This window comes from Pseudochaenichthys georgianus, chromosome 6 (assembly GCF_902827115.2).
Source record: "Pseudochaenichthys georgianus chromosome 6, fPseGeo1.2, whole genome shotgun sequence".
In the NCBI taxonomy this organism is placed as follows: domain Eukaryota; kingdom Metazoa; phylum Chordata; class Actinopteri; order Perciformes; family Channichthyidae; genus Pseudochaenichthys; species Pseudochaenichthys georgianus.
In genome coordinates, this window is record NC_047508.1 from 37503088 (window position 1) to 37523338 (window position 20251).

The window sequence follows — 20251 nt, forward strand, 5'->3', positions numbered from 1 at the left end:
TAAATGTACAGCTTTTTTGCAATTTCATCGCATCCTAGTTTTAACAGTTACTTCATTTTCTTTACAAAGGAATCTGAACAAAGATTCATATCAGATCTATTTTAATGATAAAATCTATCCATGTTGCTCCTTGTTCAAATCAATATTCAGAATGACTTTGCATTAAGCACCCACAGTCATGTAATAATTAGATTCGTAATTACTGCATCTATAATATGTAAGAAGTTGAACTTATTGGCATGGTATACAAAGAATTGAAACTTCTGCTCCACATTTTTACAAGCTATATTAAATCTTGTTTAAAAATCACAATAAGTACATCATTTAAACATTACTGACTTTTTTAGCTTTCAATTGTTGTGGCTGTTTTGCTCCAGGCAATATATCAAAAAGCAGAACACGTTAGTCTTTCGCCTCAAAGTACTATTAATACAGAAATTACAGGGCTTTTTTATAAAATTCTATTTTTGAACATAAAATAAGACATAACTGAACCAGACATCTTGTTTGCAGCCGACAATGACATGGAACACACTATTGCAACAAAGCAGACAAACAATGTGGACAGGACAGATTGTGGGACCACATAATGGTGTAAGACCTTTCATTGTACACAGGGACATGACACGGGCCAGGACGGGACACCTAATTATCTGACCTTTTCTTACAGTCAGACCTTTACTAGCAATGTGATGTCAAGTACCTAATCTGTGTCAGGACCATGACCAGTAGAGTTCAAGCTATCAAGGCTTTTAATTACACATGCATGCAATGTGAACACAATTATATTTCCTGCTTATCGCCTCACATTTTAATTACGCAAGCTGTGGGGCATTTGGTTCCAAGTACCAATTCTTTTTTAAATATGTGAGTTAAGGTTTCAGGAAAAAATACAAATATTTCGTAAAATGTTATAAATCTTCTGTGGCACAGTATAACAATAAGGTATGTATACAAATAATAATATGTTTCATAATTTGTAGCTTGGAACTTAAACTAACTTTTTGGGGAGATATACTAACATATTACTACAGATGTTTTTTCGGAATAACAATCCAAACCACAGCTAAAACTATTTGTAATGAGCAAAACTTAAGATCATCATGATTCTTTGTTATACTTAATGGCGCATTTCCACTACAGTGCCGAGGTAGCTTTAAGCGTGCGGGGCCCGTTTTTGGTTGCGTTTCCACTTAGCGTAGTTCCGGCTAGCGGGTACTATTTCACAGTTTTCTGGCCCCATAAAATCGAGGTTCTTTCCGGGCCATCAACCAGGCTGAGTCGGGCTGAGTATGCTAAACTAGAGAGAGAATCGCTGGCAAGGGGGCTACAACTACAACAAGATGAACATATTTGACGGTGATTTAATTGTAATACATGTTTCAATATGATGCCGAAGTAACAACATACTGATACCGGTTAGTAAAAACCATAAATTAATGCTTTGACAAGTCTGCAGACAGACGGCAGGCGAAAAACCCTTTTAAAATGCGTGTGGTCTGAATGGAGATCGGCTAAGCTAACGCAGCATATGCTCCGACCGTCCACACTCACAACAACGGCCTATACAGACATAAATAAAGCAGCGACTGTATTCTCCATGACACAGGCAGTCTGTGGTTTGTACTTGTTTAACTTTTGTCTAGTTTCTGAACAGATATGAGGAGCTCGGAGTGCTAACAGCTGATGTTGGTTTTGTGTTTCGCATTGAAGATGACGTCACGGCTCCGCCTACACTGCATTACTATAGATACTGTCCCAGTTCCTAAACTGTAATGAAAATGCGCCATAAAGTGAGCCAGTCCTAACAAGGCCTAACGAGGCCTAGCCATACCGAGCGAGGCCGTGTAGTGGAAATGCGCCATTAGTGTATCAGTGTTATTCTGCGATTGGAAGTCATATTTAGCAGTATTTTTTTAAGCCCAAAGCTAAACTATGTTCACCTGAGGAGTGAGGATGTGTCTAAGCTCATCCTCAAATGTGCCACTGATATGATCCACATGGTGCAACCTTGACCAGTTGTGCTCAGCCGAGAGTGCAACGCTCAGCCATTCGGGGTTTCCGTGGTGATCATCTGGCTCCCAGTGATGGGGCTGAGGTTATATGAGATTTTGCTTTTCTAAAAGAAATGACCGGGTCCTCTGAAAGAGCCATGATAGAATGTCAAGAATGTTTTTCAATCAGCTTTCACAACTCTCGAGTACCCTGGAGTAGATGGGGGAAATTGAAGTGCCAAACTTTTTCTTCCTTTTTCATCCTTTTTAAAAAGAGAAAACCTCCTGGACCTGATGCACCACAAGGCAGAAAGCTGTCTGAAGGCTGGGCAAACACCCAGGGATAAAGTGAAACCCAAAGAAACTTTGAGATTGTAAAAGAAGCCATGATACTTTTCTTTGCTTCACACCGCTGTCCATCCCGGTTTGCAATACCCATGAGGGATTGTGAGGAAGCATGGAAATGATATCCGCTTTCTCTCTGGTGTTCTGCAGATGTCACGCCTGTGGTCCAGAATTTTTCGAACTAGAAGTAGAATTTAAGCAACAGTGAATGTGTTGGGCCAAAAAAGGGAAGCGATGCATCATGAAAATGGCAAATGTAGATTAAGCCTCTTGGTACATCTGTGTGCTGAAAGCTTGTGCACCTTGACAAAGTCATCATCAAGGTTACCACTTACTGTTGGGGAAATCTTTTCCAAGGCCCATAACTTTGACCCAGTTTATCAGTTCATACTGTCCCGACTGAGTGTTTTGTCTCCCTGTTCCTGCCTGTTGGCGTCAGCTGATCGAGGTGTTATGATTCTATCTTGTTATGCACAATGTTGATTACTCTCTCTGAACTAGTTAAAAGGTCTATCGAGAGACAGGCTCTTCAGAATTGACGTGGCAACTCAACCGTGCAGTCAGATCCGTGACTGTTGGACTTGTTTTGTGAATTCTCCGGCCGAAGGTCCTGAATAAACCATCAGTGTTTGACATCAAAGCTCCAGCTCTCCCCGTGTCTCCCCCTGCATTGCTACTCAGAAGTTTCCCCCACACTTACTAATTGATCATTTGAGTTTCTGCCAGTTTACACATTAGTATTTTAAAGGCAAATATTTCATCAATACCCAACAAGACACTTCAGCTTATGCGAGAGAGGACATACAAGAAGAGATAGGATGGGAATGTGGAAGTAGTCAGCATAATCTTGAAGCTCGATCTGCACATAGCCCTAGCCAACACCTTAACAACTAATGAGAATACCACCTATGAGCCACTTTGCTCATCACTGACCATCCTCAATAAAGCTTATTTGGAGCAAATCCCAGTAGCCCGTTTCCAAAATCTTGTGCAAAGTCTTCCAATAAGTATTGGCTGTATTTCTAGCAGCATACTATGTAATGGCCAAGGTTTGGAAATACACTGTTTCCTTAATCATATTGTTTATTAATCCTAAACCTATTGTTCTTGTTTCTATTACATCTTTGTTTGCATATCTACATAATTGAAGTCGTGGCTGTTTACCAATTTTTATTGTGTTTCAGTCCAAACATCAATTTAATAACCACACTTCGACATATACATTAAGTCAGTTGCCAGGTTATTAGGTATACTACAATCTCAAATTAAAGCAGTCTATAACAGTCCTGAAAAAAATCCTACATTCATGAGGGTTATCACGTTGACTGTTGTAGAAACTATTTTATATTGAACTTACTCATAATTTAAGAAACCACATTTTGGCGATGCTGCCAAACCAAATTCCATCGCACTGCGAGGCACATCTGGTAGGATCACTATCCATAGTTTGAAATGCAGTGAAATTAAACATGGTCAACAGTGTGATAACATTATTTAAAAATAGGCGCAATCTTAGAAACTATAGATTCAGCCTTAAGTGTTTTGAATGACAAACCTTTTCCCTAATGATGTGCTGTTTTGCATGTGGTGTGCCATACATTGCCCGTATCAGCTAATGTTCCCCATAACGGTAAGGAGAAGGAGACAGGTGGCCAGCGACCTGTGAGAGCAGGTCCCTCCGGAGGCGGGCTGATGATGGTGAAAACATGTTCTGGTATTGTATTAATCCAATTCCATGGCAGTAACGTGGAACATCCAGCAGCTGTCTGAGCTTTATATAGAAGAGCCTAGGGGATGAGGAACCTGCAGTGATTCAAATGGCACAAAGGCACAGGGCCTGAAATACAGCACTTCCCCTGGCGTATAGATTTCCCCGGCTGCTTTTTGCCTTTCTCTTCCCCTTTCAGCATCACTCTGCTTAATTTTACATTCCCTTCAATTTCCTCATTTGCTGTCTCTTATACTCTGATGGCCTTTCTGCCTATTTCCCTGCCTGCAGTTCCTGTCTTTCATCTTGCCCTTACTCCCCAATTGCTCGGGCAGTTAGATCCAAAATCAATCACTTTTTTCTCCACATTCACTCACGTTCTCACCTTGTCCTTCTCGCATGGCTTTGCTCTCAACAGGGACTCTGGAGACTTTTGAGAGGTGCTGCATTACTCACAAGGGAGTGAAGCAGCAGCTAAAAGAATATTGATGGGTATAGTTTTTGTCTAGGCTGTAAAATGTCTGCATTGTTTAATAAGGCTGTTGATCAGTACCAGTGACCTTATAATTTCTTTACAAGGCGCTGAGATTTGAAGATTGACTTTCTTGCCCACACACACGCACGCGCACACACAGTTTTCCAGTCACTTAACAAATGGGGTGCAGTGACCAGTGCCACAAGATATTTCAGTCATAAAGGCTAATGAGCCCCATTCTCTCTGCCAAGAAAGCAACAGTGACCGTAATTGCAGTATTTTGCATCACAATACTGCATTCTGCCTCTTCACAAAGCAACTGGAGCTGGATATCGAAACGGCAGCGATGGTAAAAACAGGGTTAATCAACCGTTTTCTATAAGGGGCTTTGGTAACCTCATGGTGATTTGTCCAATAATTACAATATGGAGAAGAGAATGTGAAGGCATGAAGCATATGAGATCCACCTGAGCTATATTGATTACTCACAGTGCATTTTATGGAGTAATATTTGTATCTTTATCAGTCTTGGTCAGAGCAAAGAAGTCAATAAAACACTGATGACTGAAATGGTTCAACATTTCTAAATAAATTGAGGATTTCAATAGAAACATCATTTCTTCTTCAATTTTATTTTATTTTATCTGAGTTTGGATCTATCATCTATGACGTTTTTGGTTTTACATGGCTCTCCGGTTGGGTGGTCTTCGAATGAACAGCAAATGTTACTTTCTAAGTATTTGCTTGAACATTTTGCACTCATATTTCTTGACATGTTGGAGTTTTTTCTTCTTTCCGAGTGCTTTGGGGCCAAACATGGAGGACTTTGGGGAAAGGCTATTTTTTAATGCACAGTATTTTTGTTGTAATTGAATTGTTGTCCACTGGGGCAAATCAGCTTGATGTGTTGTCATGCTGTTTCCACACCATGTCACTTCTACATTGCTACAATTTTATTTAGCAGTTTCTAGCAGTCTTCTAGGGTAAAACAATTGTTTAAAATAAATGTTTCACTCAATTGTCAGCAGTGTTAAGAGTATTTTTACCTATACAGTACATGGTGGGCCGCACTGGGTTGACGGTCATCAATTCATTATGCCGGGCCACTTTAAGCTTAAAGCATTGGAGTATCCTCCCTCCTCATTATGTCCCTTCCTTCTCCTCTGCTAACAGTGGTGACCTTTCATCTCTGCCGTACCAATGATTGCAGTGCCTGAGGTACTGTGTTTTAACGGGCGGAGAGCAAGGGAAAGAAAAGAAAGATAGAATGAGCAAGGGAGACAAAATATAGCTCATAGTTACCCTACCCTGAACAGACCACTGATGCCGGCCCAACCCCCCTCCTCTCTTTTCCCCCTCGCTCCTCTCCCCTCATCTTTTCTCATTTCGATTGAAGGCTAATGTTCAGGTGTCACATGCCTCTGCCTCGTGAGCCCCGTGTGAGCTCCGAATTTGCCCAGTAGCGGCCATGACTTCTCATTTCGAGTTGAAACTAAAAGGGTACGCACACAAAACAAATGAGAAAAAGGTTAATGTATTCCAAACACCTTATCTACATTGAAAGAAGACATGTCATCTTGTCGACATGGCTCCTATAAGACTGAACTCGAACAAGCAGACAACACACCGGCTCCCCTTACTTACTTAATTGATCCACTCAGAGAGAACTAATGCAGGCTGTTTTCCCCTGCCAGTGGACCATAGTGAGCCTATTAAAATCCTATCGTTACTTGCCTTTTTCTACAATGTGCCCCTCATTAAGAGCCCATGGCGGCATTAAATGAACAGTCCTGAAGACAATGCCGAGAACTCATGGATTTGATTATAATATCTTAAATGACCTCCTAAACATCACAACCAGTAATATCAACACACACTGAAGGGATTCATCAGGACTATCATACTTCAGTTTTCATAGTGGCTTGAGGAAAAGCATGCATTAAAGCCTTCGAAACAATTGCTGTCGTGATGGAAGGGAGGAGGACCCATCTTGAAGGGAATGATTACTCACTCCAGCATGTGTGGGTGCTCACAGAACACGCTGCAAGCACAAATCTGTGGAATACAAGGGTCTTTACGCACAGCAGTTGGTTGCCATGTGGGCACATGCTTTTAATGGTATTGACCTGTGAGATAGAAGAGCACAGGTTTCTTTAAATGTTGCACAATGGGGAAGATGGAGAGTTATAACTTCGACTTAACATGCACTCAGAAACACATTTCACAACTGAAAGAAGCTGTTTTTGAGATGGGGTTCATTTTATCCTCTTTATCTCAGTCAATCGTATGCGAATCAGTGAAGGTGTCCTTAAACTTTACACATGAAGTTCCAATGTGAGGCTCAAAAGAATAAAGGCGTAGGTAGCAAAACTTCTAGCATTTGTAATCTCTGCCAATTTAAAATCCTCCTGGCGAATGATTGTGAGTGCCTTTAAAGAAGATATACGAGCCTGCATACTTACCACCCACTCAGCGTCTTCATGCAACAGCAACTTTGATTGTGATGATAGCTTTTTTTTACCAATGCGTTATCATGATCTGAAATGTAAATGGTACTAATCAAATGCTATCCATCAGTCTATCTGACCTTCCCAGTCGTGCAACACACTCCTTGTTTGTTTAGCAGCTTTCGAATGCTCAAGTTATGATGTGGTTTAAAGATTTATATTTAAAATATGAAGACATCAAGCATGAAATTGATGGAAATCCTATCTTTTCATCAGAGCATCAACCCTCTGCCACTTTAAAACATTGACAAACTGTCTTTTAAACACTGTGCAGTATTCCTTTTTTCTCTCTCAGTGAAGGTGCAGACATGGCAGTGGAGGACAGGTTCCTTATTAGGGGTATAGACACGTCAACGTAAGCTGAACCTGACCACTTATTGACAGTTGCAGTGTTTCCACATCTGTATTATCTCCTTCCTGTCTTTCCAACAGAGCCACAGGAAGGAGATGATCATTGGCATGCTAGAGGTAATGGCAGTTGAAAAATACATTTGACTATTGCACTTCCAATATACATGCACATATTTTACCTACAATAATGCCAACATATGAACAGGTGTGATAACAAAAGCCATAATAATTCCTCCTATCCAAGGGTTTCAAAATATGTGGCAAATGGGGAGGAAATAACATGGATGGCAAATATCACCTGCGCACTAACATCACATCACAAAGAGTAATATAATGACAAATAAACCACTGACTTCACCCTGACCGGCTGGAGTGCTCACCCACTAAACAAATAAATTGGTTATTGAATAAACAAAAGAAGAACGCTAAAATTACCACAGTCCAGGACATATATGCTTTTAGCAGGGGCTGTTTGGATTCTGTCCAACACAAGGTAAAATTGAATGACATTTAGGGGGGACTGAAAGGTCAGGTGGTGGTTTCTGTGCAAGCGGGAGCAATTACATTTCCAGCTGTGTCAAGCATACCATACTGAGAATCATTGGGAGAATGGGAATAAGGGGTCATTGTGGATCAGCACCTTTTTGCTACATTTCAAAGTAAATGCTCTTTTAAATTGGCTATGACCCAAGCAGTTGGATGTATGGAGGTTAAGATATTGCCCTTGCACTAGCATCGATATCATTATTATACACTACATCTCACATGTAGCTTTTAGAATTATTAGCATTAAGCATTTAAGCTAGCATCTAGTATCTTCTGAATAACTATAGATCATAATAATCACCCCATATAAATCTCCTCTCAATAAGTTATTCTTTCAGGTTATCATTACTGTTTGTACAATGGCCAATTATCTGTGTATCAATTTAGTTAGGCTGGATTAAAGGTGGGTTAGGTAGAATTTGAAAATACACAGCCGGAAAAAATCTGCCACTTCCTTACAGAGCCCCAACTCCAACACACACGAACGCGCACATGACCAATGAGGGCACGAGATAAGTTTGTGCACAGATGGAAGGCTGACAGGCAGGTAGGCCATCCAGTTACTTTAGCCGGGCCGGCTCAGATGATTGGTCGTGCTTTTTACAGCGCCACGGCTTCCACAGATGACATTTTTTTAATGGATTTTTTGTCAAAGCACTTAAGATATTCATTTGTATCGGGATGTTAAGAGCATTCCATGGAATATAACAAAAAGTGTATCTCGAGCCGGTTTCTCAAACTTACCTACCCCACCTTTAAGTGATTTATATAAAAAGTGCATGATAATGAAGTTATTATTAGTTTTAAACAGGAAATCTGAAACGGGCTAAATAGTTAAACAAGAAGAACACTTCCTGCATAGAAATGATCCTGAATTAGAGAAAAGGAAAATGTTAATAATGCCGGTATCAGAAACTGCCTCTGGAAAAAGACTCATTGACATAGAATACATATGATCTCCATTCCATATAGGCTTTATTTCTGCCATTCACAAAACATGTCGCCTCCTCTGGATTCCCTCTCCAGTGGCCCTCGGGTCAAAGGAATGACTGTGATAGCAACGCAGGCGCCGGAGGGAGAGGAAGCAGAAGCGAGGTTGCCGTGCAGGCCTGCTTGCTAGGCTAAGGAAGCGGCTGCACCGACCACCACTACCAAGCCTCTTCCTCGCAAATGCCAGGTCCATCGTCCACAACATGGACGAATTTGAGGTACTACTAGCTGCTAATACGAACGTACGCTCACACGACTGCTGTGTGATGATCATCACAGAATCCTGGCTACACCCGCGGATTCCGGACGCAGCAGTGCAGCTACCAGGCCGCTCTACCCACCGCTACGACAGGAACAGCGCTTCCGGTAAGAGCCGAGGGGGTGGTCTGTGTGTTTACATCCACAACGACTGGTGCATGGACAGCAGGGTTACACATACACATTGCTCTCCCGACCTGGAAGTAATGTCTATCATGTACAGACCCTTTTACCAGAGAGCTGACGGTGGTGATAATTAACACTGTTTATATCCCACCTGATGCTAACGCCAGCATTGCACTTGACCACCTCCAGAGCTTAATAAATAAACATCAGAGGTCCCATCCCGACGGAGTTCATATTGTTGCTGGATACTTCAATCATGCATGTCTAAAAAATGTGCTTCCCAAATGTGTACAATATGGCAACCCAGTCTCACGGCATTTCGTGTTCACCAACACGATTTTTAATCTATTGATTTGTGTTCACCATCACGATTTGCCCCTTTTTTTCGTGTTGCACAGCACGATTTTAAAAGCAATGTATTTCTACTGGTAACGTGTTTCGTGCCTGCAGGCTGCAGCACGTCTTTTTCTCCGGTCGGGTCGTGGAAGACCGGAAGCTGTGTGGTTCATAAAAACATGTTCTTACTCAATATCAAGCCACAGTTATTGCTTTTATTTTAAATCGTATAATTTCGGACTTTTGTTGCCGTCTGTGAGGAAAATAAATGGGGCTCAGAGTCTCAGGATACTGAAATCTGTATTTTTAAATATTTTTTTCCTTCTAATTTGTTATTCTTTTCAAAATAACACACTGTTATTTACTCACCAATAACACACAATTATCCTTGCTTTTATTTATTGGTTTAATTCCATAATCTCGGGCTTTTTTGGTGTCCGTCAGGAACTGAATTTCAAAATAAAAATAACCGGAAACAGACGTAGGCCTATAAGGGACAGTTCGAGCATCATTGCGATTGTCAACATTTCTGAGTTTAGGATGGCCGAAGACACTACACTACCCATAATCCCCAGCTATCGTTTAGGACTACAGTCCCGTAAGGTTACGCAGAGCGTCAAACAGCTGTGTGAAATGGAACGAAACCACGCCAGACTATCCAAAACTGCAATCGAACACCCCTCCAGAACTACACATGCTGGCTATTGTGTTTCGCAAAATGTTCTATGGGACGTCTCTACTGAACGTTTTCGTTGTTCCCACAATTAGAAGTTGCCATTATTAAACACATTGGTGTTATCAAATGTAAAACATATAATTAATAAATGGGTGAAAATCACTTGTGTCCATAATGCGCAGCATTAATATATACCCACATGACAGCTCATTGCTACTTTGTAATTCTACTCCACTACAATTCAGAGGTTAACCTGGTATTTTTACTCCACTGCATTTATTTGAGTTACTTTGCAGATTCTGATTAATTATGTGAAAGATAAACAACCCTTAAATCAGACTTTAGTTACACCTGAGTAAAATTCAGGTAAGGTGATTGTCAAGTGCCAACAATCAGGAGAGCTATTTGATAGTTGGTGCTTGAGAAGACTAAACATGTATCTGCAATTGACATGAATGGAAACAAGTAATAAAGTATATTCATTACTCGTTATTCTCTACTAATAGTTAATTAAAGACTGTATATTATGGCTATTTTGCACATCCCTTTCAAGATTTTCAAAGGTTTATTGACATATCATACACAACTACGGTGTAGTTATGCAATGAATGAAAAACTTGGGTCACAGGTTCCTCAACAGTGCATTACAAGACATCTATCAATATGTGTGTACCTCCACCATTAAACTGTCATATTCTGCACATTTCTTATTCTATCTACATACATAAGAGTATAATTAATGTGTATAATATCAGTTAAAATAAGTGCTTCAACATAGTTAACATTGCAGGAAAGCAATATATTAGACGTTAATTACTTTGTCAGGCTTAATATTTAATATTTAATGTTTAAATAAAGGTTAATCCGTTATTCTGTTTTGCACCTCCTCCTATTAATATCTTTGTACATCCTGCACTAAACTGTTTTATTGTAGAGATCACTTATAGTATTTTCTTGATTTTTTATATTCTATATTTCTATATTTCTACTTTCCCCTGTTTAGAGTTCTAGGTGAGGCCCCGATTAATTTATTCCGGTAAACTACTCTGACCTCACTAATTGACCCGACCGAAGTTACTGAGTCTATGTAAGTTTACTGCTTGGCTCAGATCCACCAAACGTCAGCAAGATCTCACCTCTATTAACTCCCCGAAGAACCAGGTTCAATTAACTGCTGTTTCTATTCAGACAACTCTTTTTAATCTGTTTAATGCGATCCTGAAGGATTTTGGTATCAGTAAATGGGGTGTGTTCCTACCTAAACATGTGTGTGGCAGGGTGCAGTCTTACCTTTGAAGCAGGAGAGGAGAGCACAGATTTTCCCTTTTATTGTCCCAATCCAAAAGGTGAGATCAGTTTATTTGAAGAAAAAAATAGGTCCAAACCAGTACAGAGTCTTTACCTTTTAACACATTATAATTATACAAAACATATCAAAATGGGGTTATACATTTTTTATCTAAAACCTTAATTCATATTCAAAAGTCCGTGTATGGATCATATATTCCGGATAGCTCTATTAACCACCAGCATAAAACCCATGTATGGATTCCGTTGGTTATAGCAACTTTCGGTATAAAATCATATATTCCGGATAGCTCTATTAACCACCAGCATAACCACTTACCGAGAGCCGTCCAACCCAGCTCTGAAAGACAGAGCCTACCGGGAGAGAGTATACCAGGGGTTTCGCCCCCTCTCCCCCCAACGAAAAACAAAAAAGCCAGTCTTTTTATGCTCAAAAAACCGGATAGAAAACCCACAAACACCTCCTCTATACCCAACCAACATATTCTATTGGCTCTGGCATAAGACACACCTTCCCAAGTTTGTGTAAAACAAAACATGACTAGACATATTCTATGACTATGACATAACCACCCTTTTGAGGCCTCAAATGTGTTTCTGCTTAAGTCCGGAGCCCCCCTCCCTGCTGTGAGAGGAGAGGGAAGAACCTGCCTACTCTCTTATCAGAGATTAGGGCATAAATCATTGTTAGGCCTTACACTCAACTAAACAAACCACTTTGTTTTGTTTATGCTGTAAATATAGAAAAACCTAAAATATGAAGCATTTTCATTGTGGGTTATACAAGAATATAATTGATTATATTTAATTATAACTAACTTTCGTTTTAAGTATTCAACATACTATGAAGCTCTCAACACCCTCTTTTGAAAACGCAAAGTTATCAAACAGCAACAACTAAAATTGTAAGCATACATACATATTCAAAAACCATCAAGAAGCATTCTCATTATGGGTTATACAAGAATATGATTGATCATATATGATTTATAATTAACTGTCGTTTTAAGTATTTACTTCATACTATGAAGTTCTCAACACCCCCTATGAAAGTATGTACTCTTAATATTTTTTTAGTCAAATATAACACATACAAACAATAATTAAATAACGTGCTTTAACCACTAGGAGGTGCACACAAGGTGCACACAGCCATAATAACTTTGTATTATTAGTGTGTATGTACAACATCTGAAGATGTATAGTTGTATGCATGCTTTCACATCATTTTACAGCATATTTCTATACTATTTCAGACTCAGTATTTACATTCTTACATTCAAAGAAAATCAGTAATATCTTTGAAAACTACAGTCCTTTTCTATCAGCTGTGCACCGTTATGGTGTAAATATAACCTATCTATGAATTAGATCAAATGTAAAAGTCAGCCGAATTAGTGTTGATACTGCAAGGAGACGTATTGTGTCAAGAGAAATTGAAGATGTTGTTTAATTGTTGATATATTTATGATCCACGTCAAGTATTCAGTTTCGGCGCCATTTCTTCCAGTTTTTCCAAAGGTCTTCTCATCAGGGCTCTCTAAATAAAGAACTACGGCAGATATGTAATATGTAATGCAGCCGAACCGTGTATTACAATGCCGTTATGTGATGACTTTCAAAGAGAAAAGCAAGAGCACTCGGAATTAAGTATTATTTTATACTTTTAAAATGTTTTCCGGATTTCATATAATATAAACACCAAATCCCAGCATGCATTGCGGCTAACACATCCAATCAGCGAGCTTAAAACCATAGCTGAGGATCTTGGGTAATCGCTCGAAATGCCTACGTCTGTTTCCGGTTATATTTATTTTGAAATTCAGTTCCTGACGGATGCCAAAAAAGCCCGAGATTATGGAATTAAACCAATAAATAAAAGCAAGGATAATTGTGTGTTATTGGTGAGTAAATAACAGTGTGTTATTTTGAAAAGAATAACAAATTACAAGGAAAAAAAGATTTAAAAATACAGATTTCAGTATCCTGAGGCTCTGAGCCCCATTTATTTTCCTCACAGACGACAACAAAAGTCCGAAATTATACGATTTAAAATAAAAGCAATAACTGTGGCTTGATATTGAGTAAGAACATGTTTTTATGAACCACACAGCTTCCGGTCTTCCACGACCCGACCGGAGAAAAAGACGTGCTGCAGCCTGCAGGCATGAAACACATTTGATTTTGATTAAAAATCGTGTTGGTGAACACGAAATGCCGTGAGACTGGGTTGAATATGTACGATGTACCACCAGAGGAAAGAACACACTGGACCGGGTGTATCTAACCTGAAGCATGCTTACAGAGCGGTCCCACTCCCCCATTTAGGACTATCTGACCACCTCGCACTGCTTCTCATCCCAGCTTACACCCCCCTCAGAAGTAACACCAAGCCGGTGGTCAAATATATTAGAACCTGGCCCGAGGGGGCACTCTCACAACTGCAAGACTGCTTCGAACACACAGCATAGGACATATTTGAACAGACAGACTTGGAGGAACACACAGAGGCTGTCTTATCCTACATAGAGTTCTGCACAGACTCTGTAACTGTGGAAAAACGCATTCGGGTCTACCCAAACCAAAAACCATGGATGACAAGAGCGGTGCGGTCTCTCCTGAGTTCCCGTGACACAGCCTTCACGTCGGGGGACGCAGCCCAGTACAGCTTGGCAAGGGAGAATCTGAGGAGAGGCATCAAGGCTGCAAAGGAGGACTACAAGGGAAAAGTGGAGGAGAATCTCGCTCATAACAACACACGGTGCGTTTGACAGCTTTCAACAGCTAACCAACTATAAGGGCAAAACATCTGGCACTACTAGAGCTGACGCCCACCTTGCAGAGGAACTAAACCACTTCTTTGCCCGCTTTGAGGCCAGCAGACCCCCCCACTTTTCTATTCTGCCTCTGTCCCTGCAAACTACCAGCTCCATACCACCTCCCACTCTCAAAGAACATCAGGTGAAGCAGACGATGAAGTCTGTGAATCCTGGACCCGATGGAGTACTCGGAAAAGTACTCAAAGCTTGTGCTGACCAGATTTCAGAGGTCCTGACCAGGATATTCAACCTGTCCCTGTCACAAGCTTGCATTCCATCCTGTCTGACAACGGCTACCATCATTTCTGTCCCCAAAAAGACACCATGAGAGCTCAACGACTACAGGCCCATAGCCCTAACATCGGCGGTGATGAAATGTTTCGAAAGACTCAGCCGACTACATCAAAGCCAGCCTCCCACCCTCCCTCGATCCTCATCAGTTCGCCTATAGAGCCAACAGATCCCCGGATGATGCCATCGCCACGGTCCTTCACACAGCTGTGAGCCACCTAGAAGGCCCAGGCAACTATATAAGGATGCTGTTTGTCGATTTTAGCTCAGCTTTTAACACCATCATCCCTGACATACTAGTGGAAAAACTGTCAAGCCTAGGTTTCCCCTCCATCTTATGCGCCTGGATTAATAATTTCCTCAGACAGTGAAAATAGGCCCCTACTGCTCCTCCACCCGCACCCTCAGCACTGGCTCCCCGCAGGGCTGCGTGCTGAGCCCTCTACTCTACACTCTCTACACACACGACTGCTCTCCCATTCACCCCTCCAACTCCATTATCAAATGTGCAGATGACAATCATCATAGACTTCAGAAAGCACCGTCCAGAACCCGCCCCCCTTCACCTCAATGGAGAGAGAGTGGAGAGGGTCTCCACCTTTAAGTTCCTGGGGGTTCACATCTCGGAGAGCCTCAGCTCGACAGCACACACCACTGCAGCAGGTAAGAAGGCCCAGCAGCGACTACACTTCCTGAGGGTGCTTCGGAGAAACCGACTGAACAAGAAGCTGCTGGTGTCCTTCTACCGGGCGACCATCGAGAGCGTGCTGTCATACTCCATCTCGGGGTGGTATGCAGGATGCTCAGCTGCGGACAAGAAAGCCCTGCAGAGAGTGATCAGGATGGCAGAGAAAAACATCGGCTGCCCCCTGCCCTCTCTGGAACACATCTCCACCTCCCCCTGCCCTCTCTGGAACACATCTCCACCTCCCGCTGCCTCAGCAGAGCTAACTAAATAATAAAGGACAGCTCTCACCCAGGTCACAGACTGTTCTCTCTCCTGCCTTCTGGGAGGAGAGAGAGGAGCTTCAAGTCACGGACAAACAGACTCAAAAACTGTTTCTACCCCTGGCCGTCAGGCTGCTCAACCAACACACATAATGCAATAACTGTAACCATTCTCACACATACACACACTTTTAATGCACTTTATATACTATTTTTATATCAATATTTTTAACTATTTATTCCCCTGTATGATTGTATGTTGTCTGTCCTATTGCCATGTTTTTTAGTGTTATGTATTTGTTTGTATTTTTTGCACACCGGGACAGAGTTGCACTCTGAATCTCGTTATACTCTGTGTATAATGACAATAAAAGGCTTTAACTTAACTGATGAGAAGAGAAAAATGTCACTCATGTTAGTATTGAAACGTGACATGAAATGTCATTCTTGTTTGCGCTGCAGCCACCTCCCTACACACACACACACACACACACACACACACACACACACACACACACACACACACACTCACTCACTCACTCACTCACTCACTCACTCACTCACTCACTCACTCACTCACTCACTCACTCACTCACTCACTCACTCACTCACTCACTCACTCACTCACTCACTCACTCACTCACTCACTCACTCAGTGTACACACACACACACACACACCACACACACACACACCACACACACACACACACACACACACACACACACACACACACACACACACACACACACACACACACACACACACACCACACACACACACACACACACACACACACACACACACACACACACACACACACACACACAGTACACACACAGATCTCTCTGACCTATATCAATATTACAAATAAATCCCTCTTTGACATGTGTGTGCATGAACACAGACACATTCTGACAGATATCAAAATAGATACACTCAGCCAAGCACACACATGCATGCCCATACACCGAGCAGATTAATCCCGGATAAAACGTCCAGCTTTTTGTCAGCTAAGTCAACAGTGGCAGCAAAAGGGCACTGACACACACACAAACACAGCACACACACTACCGCTCCCCTAAAGTAAAGTCTTCTTCTGACAGAGTGCTTCCAATGCAGGGGAATTAATTAGCAGTCCTCGTCTCTTCACACGACGACACACGCAGGTTGGAGAGAGACATGTTGAAGGTGAAGATGGTGTCTGGAGACGGGAGCCAGCTGGCAGAGCCATGATCGTGTGAAATATGTGCTGAACAAAGAGATGAAACAAACTCCGATACAAGTCTAAAACATACAGGGTTATATGGCTGTCTTGTGATATCATGCACCTCCATGATTAATCCCACTATGTTCCGAATAGTGTAGCGTAGGGTTGCACTGCATTTGGACTGATACTGAAATATGATTAACAATACTGCAGGGATCGATAATTTTTTGCATTGTCATTATCTTTCAAAAGTATATATATGATGGTAATTGTGTTTTTCCCGCACACACATTCACGTTGATCAGAAAAATGTTGGATTCATGACATTTTAGTACATGCATGTTAAAGTTGTTTTTTACTCCCAGTCAATATCAAAGAGTATAAAAGATGGCTATGAATACAATTCATGCAGGATAGGTTAAGCTAATCCATTAACTGAATAGGTCGTATTACGCATTTCTAATGCTGATCTGTTAATGCTCACATATGGAAATGTGTTCAGGACTTCAGTTGCATGTCTCGGCACATATGGCATTGACCTGTTGAGGCTTTTCTGCCAATAGTCATTTTTAGACTAATCCTCTTAGACCACTATCAGGTTGACATTTTCGGTTTAAAGGAAAATGTTTTGACAACTTTTAAAGAGATTACAATGGCATTTGGTTCATCCAGGGACATCAGTGGTGCCTGGAGAATCAACCAATGACTTTAGTGAACCTCTGCCTTTTTTATAATCTGGTAAATGTCATTTTTGAATGAATTGGCAACAAAAATAAATTCATTGCAAACACAATAAGTGACTGACATTTCTTCTATTAGCACAATGAGATTAAACATTTTGGTTTTGAGTAAGTTTTGCCCTGGTACAGACATTCATAGTATTTGCATTGAGTGCACATTTGCAATTGTCAATAGCCTACATGCTCCACATACAGCCTTAGGAGCCACTTCAGTAGTTTTTAGTTCATGACCTCAAGAAACATCAATCAACATCATTGGGAGGAGTGTGGTGCAGTGGGTTGAGCGTTGGTGATCAGTAAGGGGGTCACAGGTTCAAACCCCACTGCAGTCAGCATGTCGTTGTGTCCCTGAGACCCTTCACCCCAAAGTGCTCCTGTGGGAATTGCCCACAGCACTGAGTATGTAAGTCGCGTTGGATAAAAGCGTCTCACAAGTTTTAAACTGTGGGTTTTCTCAGGAAGTTTTTCCTTGTACGATGTGAGGGTCTCAGGACAGAGGGTGTCGTGTTGTCATACTGATATTCTGTACACATTGTGAAGACCACTGAGACAAATGTAACATTTGTGATATTGGGCTATATAAATAAACATTGATTGATTGATATGTAATGTAATCAAGAAGATCTTTTAAATGACATAGCTGTGGCACCAACATTCTCACGAGGTGAACAGCATTACATTTGACACCTTCTCGTCTTCTTTCAGTGATTCAGATAACTTGTTTTATACGTTCCTTTAAATCTAGATATTTTCTTCACAATAACACATCCCCATCTTATTAAATATGTGTCGTGCACATTATATACACACACACACACACACACACACACACACACACACACACACATACACACACACACACACACACACACACACACACACACACACACACACACACACACACACACACACACACACACACACACACGTAAATGCTGTTATTTTCCTCATCATCCAGACAGTCTGTGCATGCTGCTTCATGAATATACTAACTGATGCAAGAACAGCCTCTTCCATAATTACACATTTATTTTCTATTGAAAATGCAAAAGTTCTGTCTCTGTTGAGCAGCTGGGGTGAGCAAGTTGTTGACTCGGGGGAAACACTTGCCCTTCAAAACCGGCAAGCCTCTTAGATGACAGCATGCTACAAAATGTGCATTTTTGGAGGACCGAATTGTAGCTATCAAAGCTGTTTTTCAAGGATTTGCATCTCGCAGATATGTCTGTCACTGCTTTACTGGCGCTGATGCACTTTACTATTGAGTGTCATTTGTGGCTTTTTTTTCTTGACTAAAGCACTATTTGTTGAGAGGCAGACCAGCGACAAACAAGTCATTTGCATACCCTCAGCCCCTAAACACACACACCGCTTACTTGTGGCTTTTCTAAACTGCATAATGATGGTAGAAGAAAAATAGGCGCATGTATTGAAGACTGTCTTCGGACTGACAAATATAGCAATACATATAATAATTAGCAAAAGAGGCACTAATAACATTGTGACACTTGAAATTCCAAAAATGTGTGAAGCATATTTTTTTCCTTCTACAAATGTTGAATTTTTTTTGCAATAACTAAAAAACAAAAACTAATGCTCTTCAAAATAACAACACATCCTCACTCCCAGGTCGGCCTATGTTGACGTTATGTCAAGTCCCCTGCCGGCTTTTTCTAACGCAAGGGGGGGGGGGCCTTAGAGTCCATTTTCAACGCAAGGGGAGGGCCCTTAGCGTCCATTTTCAGCTTTCCCGGGATGTCCATATGCTTCTATGGACGCTCATGGAAGCACGGCATTCGTTTGTGTCGACTGCCCTTAAAGGCAATGAGAGCGTCCATTCTCATTGGATAACAGATAATTGTACACCCGGAAGTAAGTATTCCCCTTACTGTCGATTGATTTTACAGTGATATCTGCACTACTCATCGACTAAAAAACACCAGATTATCCTTGTTAATTACACAACATTGATTTGTTTAAATTGTGTGCAATGCTTTTGTATTTTTCCCCTTCGATTCGGAGAAACAAATATTTGTTCTGAGTAAAGGATGGCAGAAGACACTACACTACCCAGAATCCCCAGCTATCGTTTGGACTACACCATGTGCTCTGTTTGACAAACCCCGTGATAGTCCTCAAGCTCTGTGATTGGAGAGTGTGCTCCGAGGGTTACCGAGCCTCGAACAGCACTTGAAATGGGATGGAACCACGGCAGACTGTTCAAAACTGGATTTGAACGGGTCCACCGCGTCCCCCCCCCTCCCCCACCCCGTACCCAGAACTACAATGCTGGCTATTCTGTTTCGCAACATGTTCTCTACTGTATATGGCACGTCTCTACTGGAATTGTAGTTTTAAAAGACGTTTTCGTATTTCCCATAATAGGAAGTTGCCAGTATTAAACTGCGTACATCCCTGGAGGTTTAGGGGACAGGAAACACTCACATTTAAAACATATAATTAATAAATGGGTGAAAATTGCTCGTGCCCATAATGGGCAGCATTAATATATATACCCACATGCCAGCTAAGGTCAGAAGAGCTTTATTTAACAGCTGGTCTTATGTTTGTGACCCCTCCTCTTGTTCATTGATAACATTACATTACATTAATTGATAAGCCTG